General features: G+C 43.4%; 1 long non-coding RNA gene across 4 annotated transcripts; it reads left to right on the top strand.

Moving 5' to 3' along the window:
• On the top strand, nucleotides 1-3,963 carry LOC125536890. Of its 4 annotated transcripts, none has more exons than XR_007295294.1 (5): nucleotides 1-711; nucleotides 1,543-1,703; nucleotides 2,159-2,356; nucleotides 3,400-3,559; nucleotides 3,664-3,963. It is a non-coding gene; the product is annotated as an uncharacterized LOC125536890 (long non-coding RNA). The 4 variants fall into 4 exon arrangements; XR_007295293.1 differs by having other exon boundaries at nucleotides 1-800; nucleotides 3,417-3,559; XR_007295291.1 differs by having other exon boundaries at nucleotides 1-800.
• Nucleotides 3,964-11,521: the final 7,558 nt, after the last annotated feature.

Below are 11,521 nucleotides of genomic sequence, written 5' to 3'. Positions count from 1 at the left end.
CTTCACTCTCCACACAACTGTTCGCTCCTCCCCATCCTGAACTCTTTCCCTCCACCGGCACGCGCTTGCCGCCGCCGCCGCCCCACCTCCACCTCCGATTCTCCCTCACCCCATCCCGCCCTCTCCTCTCCCTACACCCGCCGCTTCTCCTCCGTGACGTGTGGCCCAGCCACCGCTCGCCACCTCTCCCTCCGCTGCGGCCGCCGGGGCCACGCTCCCGTGCGCACCGCGCAATGCAAGTCCGCCGGGCCGGAGGGGTTCAAGGAGGAGCTGTGCAGGCCACTGGAGCTTCTCCTCGGGGATCTCTGGTGGTGGGCGAAGGACCACCCGGATCTCCCCGCGCTGGTGGAGGTGGTAATGGACCTCGGCCACACCCGCTCGCCCTCTTCCCTTTAGGCGACTTCCTCCTCTCCCACCACCTCCCTCATAATCCCTTGGCACCGACACGATCGCATATTGGGTCGTTGTTCTCTGCAAACATGAGCAGTTCTCGGTGCACCCAAGCGGCGCTGCCGACCGCAGCCTTCAACGCCTCCAGTGGACGTTGCCGCGCTCAGCTCAGGGGAGAGCGGTCGCATCCCACCGCCACATCGGCTCCGGGCGAAAGCCACGCCGCCGGATCCCCCCACGCACCACCTCCTGCAGGTCTTCGTCCGTTAGGGGCCTTCATGCTTCTGCTGGTCCACTTGTTGCACGGACGCATCGGCTCAGGTTAGCACCTGCGTTGTGTCAGGCTTGAATAAGGGTCTGCAAGATCCTCGGGGTGGAGGTTTTCGTTTCGAATTGCAAAGCGCGGTCCGGTAAGGATTCTGATGTCTATCATCTTCAATCTATTGGAGATAACACTTATTATGCCCAAAATTTTACTGTAAAACTGATGATTAACTCCAGCTGGTTATACCAGCAAACTAACGCCATACAAACGCCAGCTCCTTTTATTGCAGTCTGCACCTCTCCAAGAATGAAATTAACTTGTGTGTTCTTAAATCCTTCTGTAAATTATTTGCATAAAACATTGTAATTTACCATTTGGATGAAAAAAGGGGACACAAATAGTGAAATGTCCCTTTTAGACGAGCCCATTATTAGCCCTACAACTTGTGTACCTTGAGTGAATCAGGATTCACGAGGTTTACCATTAGAGTTTTTATCTATATAGCAAAGAGCTCTATATCCCACATACATTGTGCATTCACACCACTGCATCCCGGATCTACTTATTCTTCTTTTCTCCTACAATCCTATTTAGAGCATTTACCTTTTAGGTTTAATACAAGGAATTTGTGTGGTCCAGGATTGTATCACAGGAGAACTATACATAGTAGTCTGTCAAGAAAATCTCATACTTTTTGTTTTGTAAGATTTTGTGAGCCATTTTAGCTATTTAGAGCTATCACATCTCTGTCAATTAATTTTCTTCTGCTCGGATGTGAAACTGCACATATTTAAAAATGTATCCAACATGAGACACTGGATATTGAGACCACCATGTGTTGTTACTTATTCTTTATGAACATGTACTAAATTTCTATTTTTTTACAGATATGGGTTGCATATGTTCAGTGGAAGGGATATGTGTGCCAATTTGCATATTTTTAAATTTCTTTTATCTTCAACTTTGGAACATACATGGTCACTCGAATAGATATTAAGGAAGATATAGCAGAGAAGGAGCTGGCATCTTCGTGCCCTTCCAACTGGAGGTTAGTTCTTTACAATTTTCTTCATTATCTCTCAATCGTTCAAGTTCTCAGTCATTGTAGCGTACTTGCTGGCTTCTAGCTGCAATTTCATGGTGGTAGACACTGAATGTAGATTTTAAATTGTACGGACTGATTTAGAGTATGTTGACCTCTCGTGTTCTGAAGCCTTTTGATGTATGCTTCCATTTTGAAAGAATTGAAGCAATTGTTCCATGGAGTGAAATAACACTTTCATCCTCAAACAACAGGTGTCTCATTAAGTTTCTTATTCACCAATTGAAACATGTGTCAGTAATAGCACAACTAAAGTTGCTGAACACATTATTATAAAATGATAGGCTGGATTATGGCTTGTATGCATTCTACAAGGATTATTTCCGGTGGAATTAAAATTAGTTATCTATTTTTTAAGGATACTATTTATGAAATTTTATCTGGCCAACTCTTTTTGTTAGGAAATGGAAGCGAGACTGTTGTATTTTCCCCTTGTAAACCAGCGATATGGGAGGACACCATTATTACAAATTTGAAGTCTGACTGCGTGTTATTGGCAAGATACCTACGTGGATGATATCGACAAGCTCGATGGCCACAATGAACCAGATGTTGTCAACTACATGGAGGACATCTATAAGTACTACAAGGCAGCACTGGTAACTACAATCTTCCTCTTCAGCATGTCTGTTGAAGCGACACACAACTGTACTTTCAGTCTTAAGATGAAATACAAACACATAGCCAACATCACTTAATTACTGTGCAATGGAACTTATGCTGACACAAGACAATATTTCTGTGATACCTCACTAATCTAAACTAAAGACTAACTAATTCGGAAATGAAGTAGACATGTTTCAAGTCCTTTTCAAGTCAAAGTGTTTAGTTTAGGTTGATGTACAGTGAACAAGAGTAGCATTGAGTAGCACACTTTTGCTTTCTAAAACCAGGGATACACATGCTCAGATTCTCATGCAACCATCCAGTACCATTTATATGTTCTTGGCTCTTCCTGTAGACTTCAATACTTCGCAGTGGATGTGTTTAGTATCTTGGTTTCTTTTTCTCCTTTTCGCTGAATCTACCCAATTATCCTATGGCTAGAATTGTTTTTAGAACTTAATCTCCTAATTTTTTTCCATGTGTTGCAATATATCCAAGGTTTTCTCATGAAACCATTTGATTTGTTTCTTGCACCTTCCATTTTTGTGTTTTCCTTAACCATCAGTTCATTTGATTCTGTATGACTGATCTCAATTGCCTGATAAACTTTTGAATTTCTGGAGTTATCAAGGGAATGTTATTTTTCTGTATAATGACTTTCTTTTACAATTGATTTTGTAAACACATATTTCTTACCGAAAGATATTCTTCATATGCCCACTAACTGAAACGAGCTTAGTCGCTTTCGACATTTTTTATTCCATGAAGAATACATAGTGTATTTCTTTCTTTCCTGCTGTCTCAGAGGAAGAAGAAAATCTCTGAATTACGTATGTGTTTGAGCTATGAGGGACGCCTGTTATGTCATTTATTCTCTTACAGTACATCTTAGCAGCTTAGCTTCTTGAAGTTATATTTGTAAATAGTTTCATTTCGTGTAGGACATTCAAGAGTGAGTTGTTTTCTGTGGCCAGAAAAAGAAACAATTCCAGTGAGATACTTGTATAATTCATTTGATGGCTCTTCTTTTCCTCAGGCTATTCTTTTCCCCAGGTTCTTATTGATCTCTTCTTTGCATGAGCTTCTGAACACACATCTAATGCTTCTAAGAAGCAAATTCCATACTCTAGCAGTGACTTGCTTTCTGGTGTTTTGGTGGGAGAAAATTTTCAGAAGCCAAGTTGTGCTGGACATAGGTAAACCTGCTCATCTCATTTAACTTATATTCTTGTGAACTATCATAATATCCTCCTGATGCTTCATGTTATGTTTACACATGCCACTTTATGACAATGTGAAGATATACTACGCCAAGGAGCTAAAAAAGGCTCTGGTTTTATGAGTGCTCAGGCTCTGGTCTGACTTGTACAGCAAAGTTCAAGACTGGTCGCATGAGCTGAGCCAGAGCAAGAAACAAAGCAGTTCTTCTGTGGACTGAGGGAGCATTTGACATGTATCATGTATGTCAACACACACGTTTAGATGGAATGTACTTATGTTCTAGGGCAACATTATTTGTGCCTTATTTGATATCAAAGAAATCATTGGCATGTTTGTACGCTTCATTTATTATGTTTAAGTCATATTTACTGAACTTTTCTAGAATCATTCCCATAGCACTGACAATGAATTCTAGAAGTTATGGACTTAATGTTATTCATAAGCTATTTTTTCATTTAACTTGATTCGGAACTTCAATTATGATACTGAGACTCCAAGCACAAAATATAATTGAGACAATTAAGATTCATGCTTCTGTGTCCCGATATTTGTAATAAATAATAACGCTAGCTGCTCTTCTATAAATGGTTCAAATTTATGATACCCTCTTTTTCAAATTGGTTATATTATCGATTTCTCATACAACTAAAAACCTACTTTATTACTTGTGCGATGTTTTCACGGGCCCATTCACTATACAACCTCAAATCTATGTAAAGCATCACATGTGTTTCCAATATAATCTATTTATTACTTCTGTGATGTTTTCACGGGCCCATTCTCTATACATCTTCAAATCTATGTAAAGAATCACATGTGATTTCAACAGTAATCTACTCCCTCCGTCCCACAATATAGGACGTTTTTACAAATTATGTCAGTTTGCAAAATGTCTTATATTATGGGACAGAGGGAGCATTTATTAGTAGTGTGATGTTTTCATGGGTTGAACCACATTAAGCCATCGAATGTTTGCCCCGTCTTCGCTACAAGGTAAAACAAGTGGCGGAGTTGTTGTCACTTAGGAATGAAAATCATGTGCAATCAAGTTGGACACATATTTCTGATTTAGAACAACTGTCTAATGTGTGTTTATATGTCTTTTTATCATCCCGTTGCAACGCACGGGCATTCAACTAGTAATACTAATAAATATACTTATATATGAAAATTACCTATAAACACAAAATAGTATGCATACGAAATAATTATACACATTACCTTAAACAATTCTATCATTTTTGACGCAAAGTCACTTATGATGGGGTCCAAGTCAGTCTCTTCCAATAACTTCTTCTCGATGCATATTGTTGCCAAACCGTTTGAATTCTATAATAAGTCATTGTTCACCTCAAATAGTTCCTCAAGAATTTAAACTTTCAAAAGATTCTTTCAGACGATGTGACAGTCAGATGCACTATGGCATCAATGGTTGAACCATGCCACGGCTAGGCATCAAGTATGCTAGTAACTAGTAACTGTTGGAAATATGAGCAAATTACTACAAGATTTAATCCGAATAAACAGAAAATAAATCATGACCACAGCAGCAGAGATTAAACTAATCATGCGAACTAGCATAACAGATGAACATATCACATCTAGGGCACATACTAGAAACATGAATTCTACCACGATCTCGAACAGGAAGGATAGAATCACATACGGTGCAACGGGTATTTTGCTAGTAGGCCTTTGGCCCAAAGCCCAACTAAAATTCTGAAATTCTCTTGGCCCGTTCATGCACACATGTGAGTGGAGTGAGTGAGGCTAAATTTTAGTCCCACCCCGGAAGTTGAGAGAGAGTTGCACCTCTTTATAAGGTGAGCTCTTCTACCATTTGTATGAGCATGAGAAGAGGAGACCTACACGCGCGCTCCTCCTCCTCGCTCGCCTCGCCACGCCACGCCTCGTCATGATGGGTTGCGGGATTGAGCCGAGCCAAGGACAGAGCTATGCACGTTGTCTATATTTTTGCTGCATGGGAAAATTAATGAGTCATTAATTAATAATTAACGGACGCATTAATTAGTGAACCGTTTCCGATTCTTTTGGATCGTGACGACTCGGACGTGGGGTTTACTCCCATGACCTACCCGGCCTGCACTATATAGTCAGGCAGACGTCTACCCTAGCCGCCGCCGCTTCGTATGGTTTCTCACCACCGTTCCAGATCATTGCGCCGCCAAGCAAGTATTCTCCATCCCTCCTTCCGGCATGCACTGCGAGAAGGGACAGCAGGCCTCCGGAACCCCGCCTCTCGTGATCCTGTACGGGAGAGGGGCGATCAGGTTTTTGGGGAGCGCACTCACGCGACTGCTGGCAGCGACGACTTCGTGAACGACGACTTCTTCCCCGACCTCGGCAACCTCATCCTCGACGACATGGGCGACAACGTCAACGCCGGCGGTGCTGCACCCGCTGCACCGTATGTGATTCTATCCTTCCTGTTCGAGATCGTGGTAGAATTCATGTTTCTAGTATGTGCCCTAGATGTGATATGTTCATCTGCTATGCTAGTTCGCATGATTAGTTTAATCTCTGCTGCTGTGGTCATGATTTATTTTCTGTTTATTCGGATTAAATCTCATAGTAATTTGCTCATATTTCCAACAATCCAAAAACCTGATTATATTTACTCCGAGTGGTTTTGCTGCGCATCTGAAGCCGCCTGCCTTTAAAGGGGCGCAATATAAGAGGTGGCGCACGAGAGCAGTCTACTGGTTTCAGACCATGGGCTGCTATGATGCCACCAAGAGCAAGTCTGAGGGCGGTCTTAATCCAGCACAGCTGGAAGCTTTTGAGAAGATCGATACCCTCTTTAAAGGCGCTCTTCTGAGTGTTCTTGATGACTCCATTGTGGATTCATATATGTCGTTTGACAACGGCAAGGACATGTGGGCTGCGCTCGAGGCCAAGTTTGGTGCCTTGGACGTCGGCAGCGAGTTGTACGTCATGGAACAATTCTATGACTACAAGATGACTGATGAGCGCCCTGTTGTACAGCAGGCTCATGAGATACAGCCGCTCGCAAAAGAACTTGAGTACTTCAAGTGTGTGTTGCCGAACAAATTTGTTGCCGGAGGCATCATTGCCAAGCTTCCACCTTCATGAAACAATTTTGCTACTTCCCTGAAACACAAGAGACAGGAGTTTTCCGTTGCGGATCTCATTGGTACTCTTGATGTTGAAAAGAAGGCGAGAGCAAAGGACACACGTGCTCGAGTTGCTGAGGGAGGTTCTAGTGCCCACATGGTACAGAAAAAGAACTCCCAGCCCAACAAGTTCAAAAACAATAAGAACAAAACTCAGGGCAAAGGCAAGTTTGATACAAAGAACAAGCCATCACATTCTACCAACTTCAAGAAGAATTCTCATAAGAAGGGGAAGGGACTTTGCCATGTCTGCGGTGATCCTAATCACTGGGCTTCGAAGTGTCCTAACCGCTTTGAGGAGCGCGAACATGAGAAGAGCGGCAAGTCCGCTAATGTTGTCATCGGTGATACTGATATGAAGGAATCAGGGTACGGTATTTTTCCTACCATCCTTTCAGTATTTCAATCCCCTGATTGGTTAATTGACACCGGTGCCAACGTACATGTTTGTGCTGACGCCTCCATGTTTTCTTCTTACCAGGCAACAGGGACTTCACCCGTGCTGATGGGGAACGGGTCACATGCCATCGTTCGAGGTGTTGGTACGGTCGATCTGAAGTTTACTTCGGGAAAGACTGTGCGTCTGAAGAACGTTCATCATGTGTCGTCCATCAATAAAAATCTCGTTAGCGGTTCCCGTTTATGTCGAGATGGTTTTAAGTTGGTTTTCGAATCCAATAAAGTTGTAATTTCTAAGTGTGGACAATTTGTTGGAAAATGCTATGAGTGCGGAGGCTTGTTCCGCCTATCTTTGTCAGATATTTGCACTAAAGTTATTAATAATATTTGCCACAATAATGAGTCCGATATTTGGCATTCACGACTCTGTCATATTAATTTTGGTTGCATGACGTGGTTAGCCAATATGAATTTAATTCCGAAAATCTCTACTGTCAAAGACTCCAAGTGCCAAGTATGTGTGCAAGCTAAGCAACCTCGCAAGTCTCATAAGACTGCAGAGGCAAGAGACTTGGCGCCACTAGAGCTTATACATTCTGATCTGTGTGAGATGAATGGCGTGTTGACAAAAGGTGGAAAGAGATACTTCATGACGTTGATTGATGACTCCACTAGATATTATTATGTGTATCTTCTGAAATCAAAAGATGAGGCTTTGACTTTCTTTAAAAACTATAAAGCTGAGGCAGAGAACCAACTTGATCGAAAAATTAAACGGCTTAGGTCCGATCGTGGTGGAGAGTATTTTTTCAATGAATTTGATCTGTTTTGTGCGGAACATGGTATAATCCATGAGAGGACGCCTCCCTACTCACCCCAGTCAAATGGGGTAGCCGAAAGAAAGAACCGAACTCTAACTGATATGGTTAACATCATGTTAGACACTCCGGGTCTATCCAAGGAATGGTGGGGGGAGGCGCTAATGACTGCGTGTCATGTCCTAAACCGAGTTCCCACAAAGTATAAGACCATGACTCCATTTGAGGAATGAGAAAGGAAAAGGTTGAAACTCTCTTACCTACGTACTTGGGGTTGTTTGGCGAAAGTCAATATACCAATTCCCAAGAAGCGCAAGCTTGGACCAAAAACCGTGGATTGTGTTCTTCTGGGCTATGCTTTTCATAGCATCGGCTATAGATTTTTGATAATAAAATCTGAGGTATCCGACATGCATGTTGGTACGATTATGGAATCAAATGATGCAACTTTCTTTGAGGACATATTTCCTATGAAGGATATGTCGAGTTCATCAAATCAGGAGATACCTACTCCATCTAGTGAGGAATTCACTATAATTCCTGAACCCACCATTGCGATGGAACACATTGAGAATCCTGTTGAGGGTAACAATGGAACTCCTGTGAGGAGTAAGAGACAGAGGACTGCAAAGTCTTTTGGTGATGATTTCATTGTGTACCTCGTGGATGACACACCCAGGACTATTTCAGAAGCCTATGCATCTCCTGATGCTGACTACTGGAAGGAAGCTGTACGTAGCGAGATGGATTCCATCTTAGCTAACGGTACCTGGGAGATCACTGACCGTCCTTATGGGTGCAAACCTGTAGGATGTAAGTGTGTGTTCAAGAAAAAGCTTAGACCTGATGGTACGATTGAAAAGTACAAGGCACGGCTTGTGGCCAAGGGTTATACCCAGAAAGAAGGTGAAGACTTCTGTGATACTTACTCACCCGTGGCTAGACTGACCACAATTCGGGTGCTACTATCACTGGCTGCCTCACATGGTCTTCTCGTTCATCAAATGGACGTTAAGACGGCTTTCCTCAATGGAGAGTTGAAGGAGAAAATTTACATGGATCAGCCAGATGGTTTTGTAGTACCTGGTCAGGAAGGAAAGGTGTGCAAATTATTAAAGTCTTTATATGGCCTTAAACAAGCTTCTAAGGAGTGGCATGAGAAGTTCGAAAGAACATTAACTGCTGCCGGCTTTGTAGTAAACGATGGTGACAAGTGCGTGTACTATCGCTATGGTGGGGGTGAAGGAGTTATTCTTTGTCTGTATGTCGACGACATATTGATCTTTGGAACCAAACTTGATTTAATCAAGGAGGTTAAGGATTTCTTATCTCGCTGTTTTGAGATGAAGGATCTAGGAGTAGCTGATGTTATCTTAAATATCAAGCTGTTGAGAGATGAGAATGGTGGGATCACACTGCTTCAGTCTTATTATGTGGAAAAGGTCTTGAGTCGTTTTGGGTATAGCGACTGCACGCCTTCTCCAACTCCATATGATGCTAGTGTGTTGCTTCGAAAGAATCGACGGATTGCTAGAGATCAACTGAGGTATTCTCAGATTATTGGCTCGCTTATGTATTTGGCGAGTGCCACGAGGCCTGGCATTTCTTTTGCTGTGAGCAAGCTGAGTCGGTTTGTGTCAAAACCGGGAGATGATCATTGGCATGCGCTTGAGAGAGTTATGCGCTATTTGAAAGGCACCGCGAGCTATGGGATTCACTACACCGGGCATCCAATGGTACTAGAGGGTTATAGTGACTCAAACTGGATATCTGATGCTGATGAGATTAAGGCCACAAGTGGTTATGTTTTTACACTTGGTGGTGGCGCTGTTTCCTGGAAGTCTTGCAAGGAGACCATCTTAACGAGGTCAACTATGGAAGCAGAACTCACAGCATTAGACACTGCCACTGTTGAAGCAGAATGGCTTCGTGAACTCTTGATGGACTTACCTATGGTTGAAAAACCAATACCCCATATCCTGATGAACTGTGATAATCAAACTGTGATTGTCAAGATAAACAGTTCTAAGGACAATATGAAGTCCTCAAGGCATGTGAAGAGGAGACTAAAATCTGTCAGAAAATTGAGGAACTCCGGAGTTATTACGTTGGATTATATCCAAATGTCGAAAAACTTGGCAGATCCCTTCACAAAGGGTGTATCACGTAATGTGATAGAAAATGCATCGATGGAGATGGGTTTGAGACCCACCGCATGAGTTGTCCATAGTGGTAACCCACTCTATGTGATCGGAGATCCCGTGAAGTAGAAGTGGGAGACAAGCTGTTGGTCAGCTGAGAGGAGAGTATCCCTATATTAATTATCCCACTCCGTGAAGATGCAATACTCTCCTGATCTGCATGGCAGGTTGATACTTATCTTAATGTGTTTCAAGTGGCTTATTCGGGTAAGCAGAGATGTTGTCCTGCAGAACATCTTCTGAGGAACACACATATATGAATTTGACTGTTAATGTCGCAATCTGTGAGAATTGGGTGTTCTCTAATAAATTTATGAAAGGCCCTGAAGTATGACGTATACGCTCCACCCGCGGGAAAGCCTTGCGGCAGCCCAGTACTGGTCAAGAATTTGTGTGAAACTAGTTTCACAGAAAACTTGTAGTTCAAGGCATAGTCCACTATTCAAGTTGTGATCTAGTGTAGCATAAATTTCTAAGTGGAAGTTCAACTTCACAGTCTCCACTAAGCACCGATATATAAAACAATGTTTTGGAACTAAATGATGAGATGTGCCAATGAGACTTTGTGGGGGATTGTTGAAATTTTGCTAGTAGGCCTTTGGCCCAAAGCCCAACTAAAATTCTGAAATTCTCTTGGCCCATTCATGCACACATGTGAGTGGAGTGAGTGAGGCTAAAGTTTAGTCCCACCCCGGAAGTTGAGAGAGAGTTGCACCTTTTTATAAGGTGAGCTCTTCTACCACTTGTATGAGCATGAGAAGAGGAGACCTACACGCGCGCTCCTCCTCCTCGCTCGCCTCGCCATGCCACGCCTCGTCACGACGGGTTGCGGGATTGAGCCGAGCCGAGGACAGAGCTATGCACGTTGTCTATATTTTTGCTGCATGGGAAAATTAATGAGTCATTAATAATTAACGGACGCGTTAATTAGTGAACCGTTTCCGATTCTTTTGGATCGTGATGACTCGGACGTGGGGTTTACTCCCACGACCTACCCGTCCCGCACTATATAGTCAGGCAGACGTCTGCCCTAGCCGCCGCCGCTTCGTATGGTTTCTCACCACCGTTCCAGATCATTGCGCCGCCAAGCAAGTATTCTCCATCCCTCCTTCCGGCGTGCACTGCGAGAAGGGACAACAGGCCTCCGGAACCCTGCCTCTCGTGATCCTGTACGGGAGAGGGGCGATCAGATTTTTGGGGAGCGTACTCGCGCGACTGCTGGCAGCGACGACTTCGCGAACGACGACTTCTTCCCCGACCTCGGCAACCTCATCCTCGACGACATGGGCGACAACGTCAACGCCGGCGGTGCTGCACCCGCTGCACCGTATGTGATTCTATCATTTCTGTTCGAGATCGTGGTA

The sequence above is a fragment of the Triticum urartu genome, chromosome 2, assembly GCF_003073215.2.
Source record: "Triticum urartu cultivar G1812 chromosome 2, Tu2.1, whole genome shotgun sequence".
In the NCBI taxonomy this organism is placed as follows: domain Eukaryota; kingdom Viridiplantae; phylum Streptophyta; class Magnoliopsida; order Poales; family Poaceae; genus Triticum; species Triticum urartu.
Note: the sequence above shows the minus strand (reverse complement) of the source record. Positions and strands in the feature narration are given on the sequence as shown.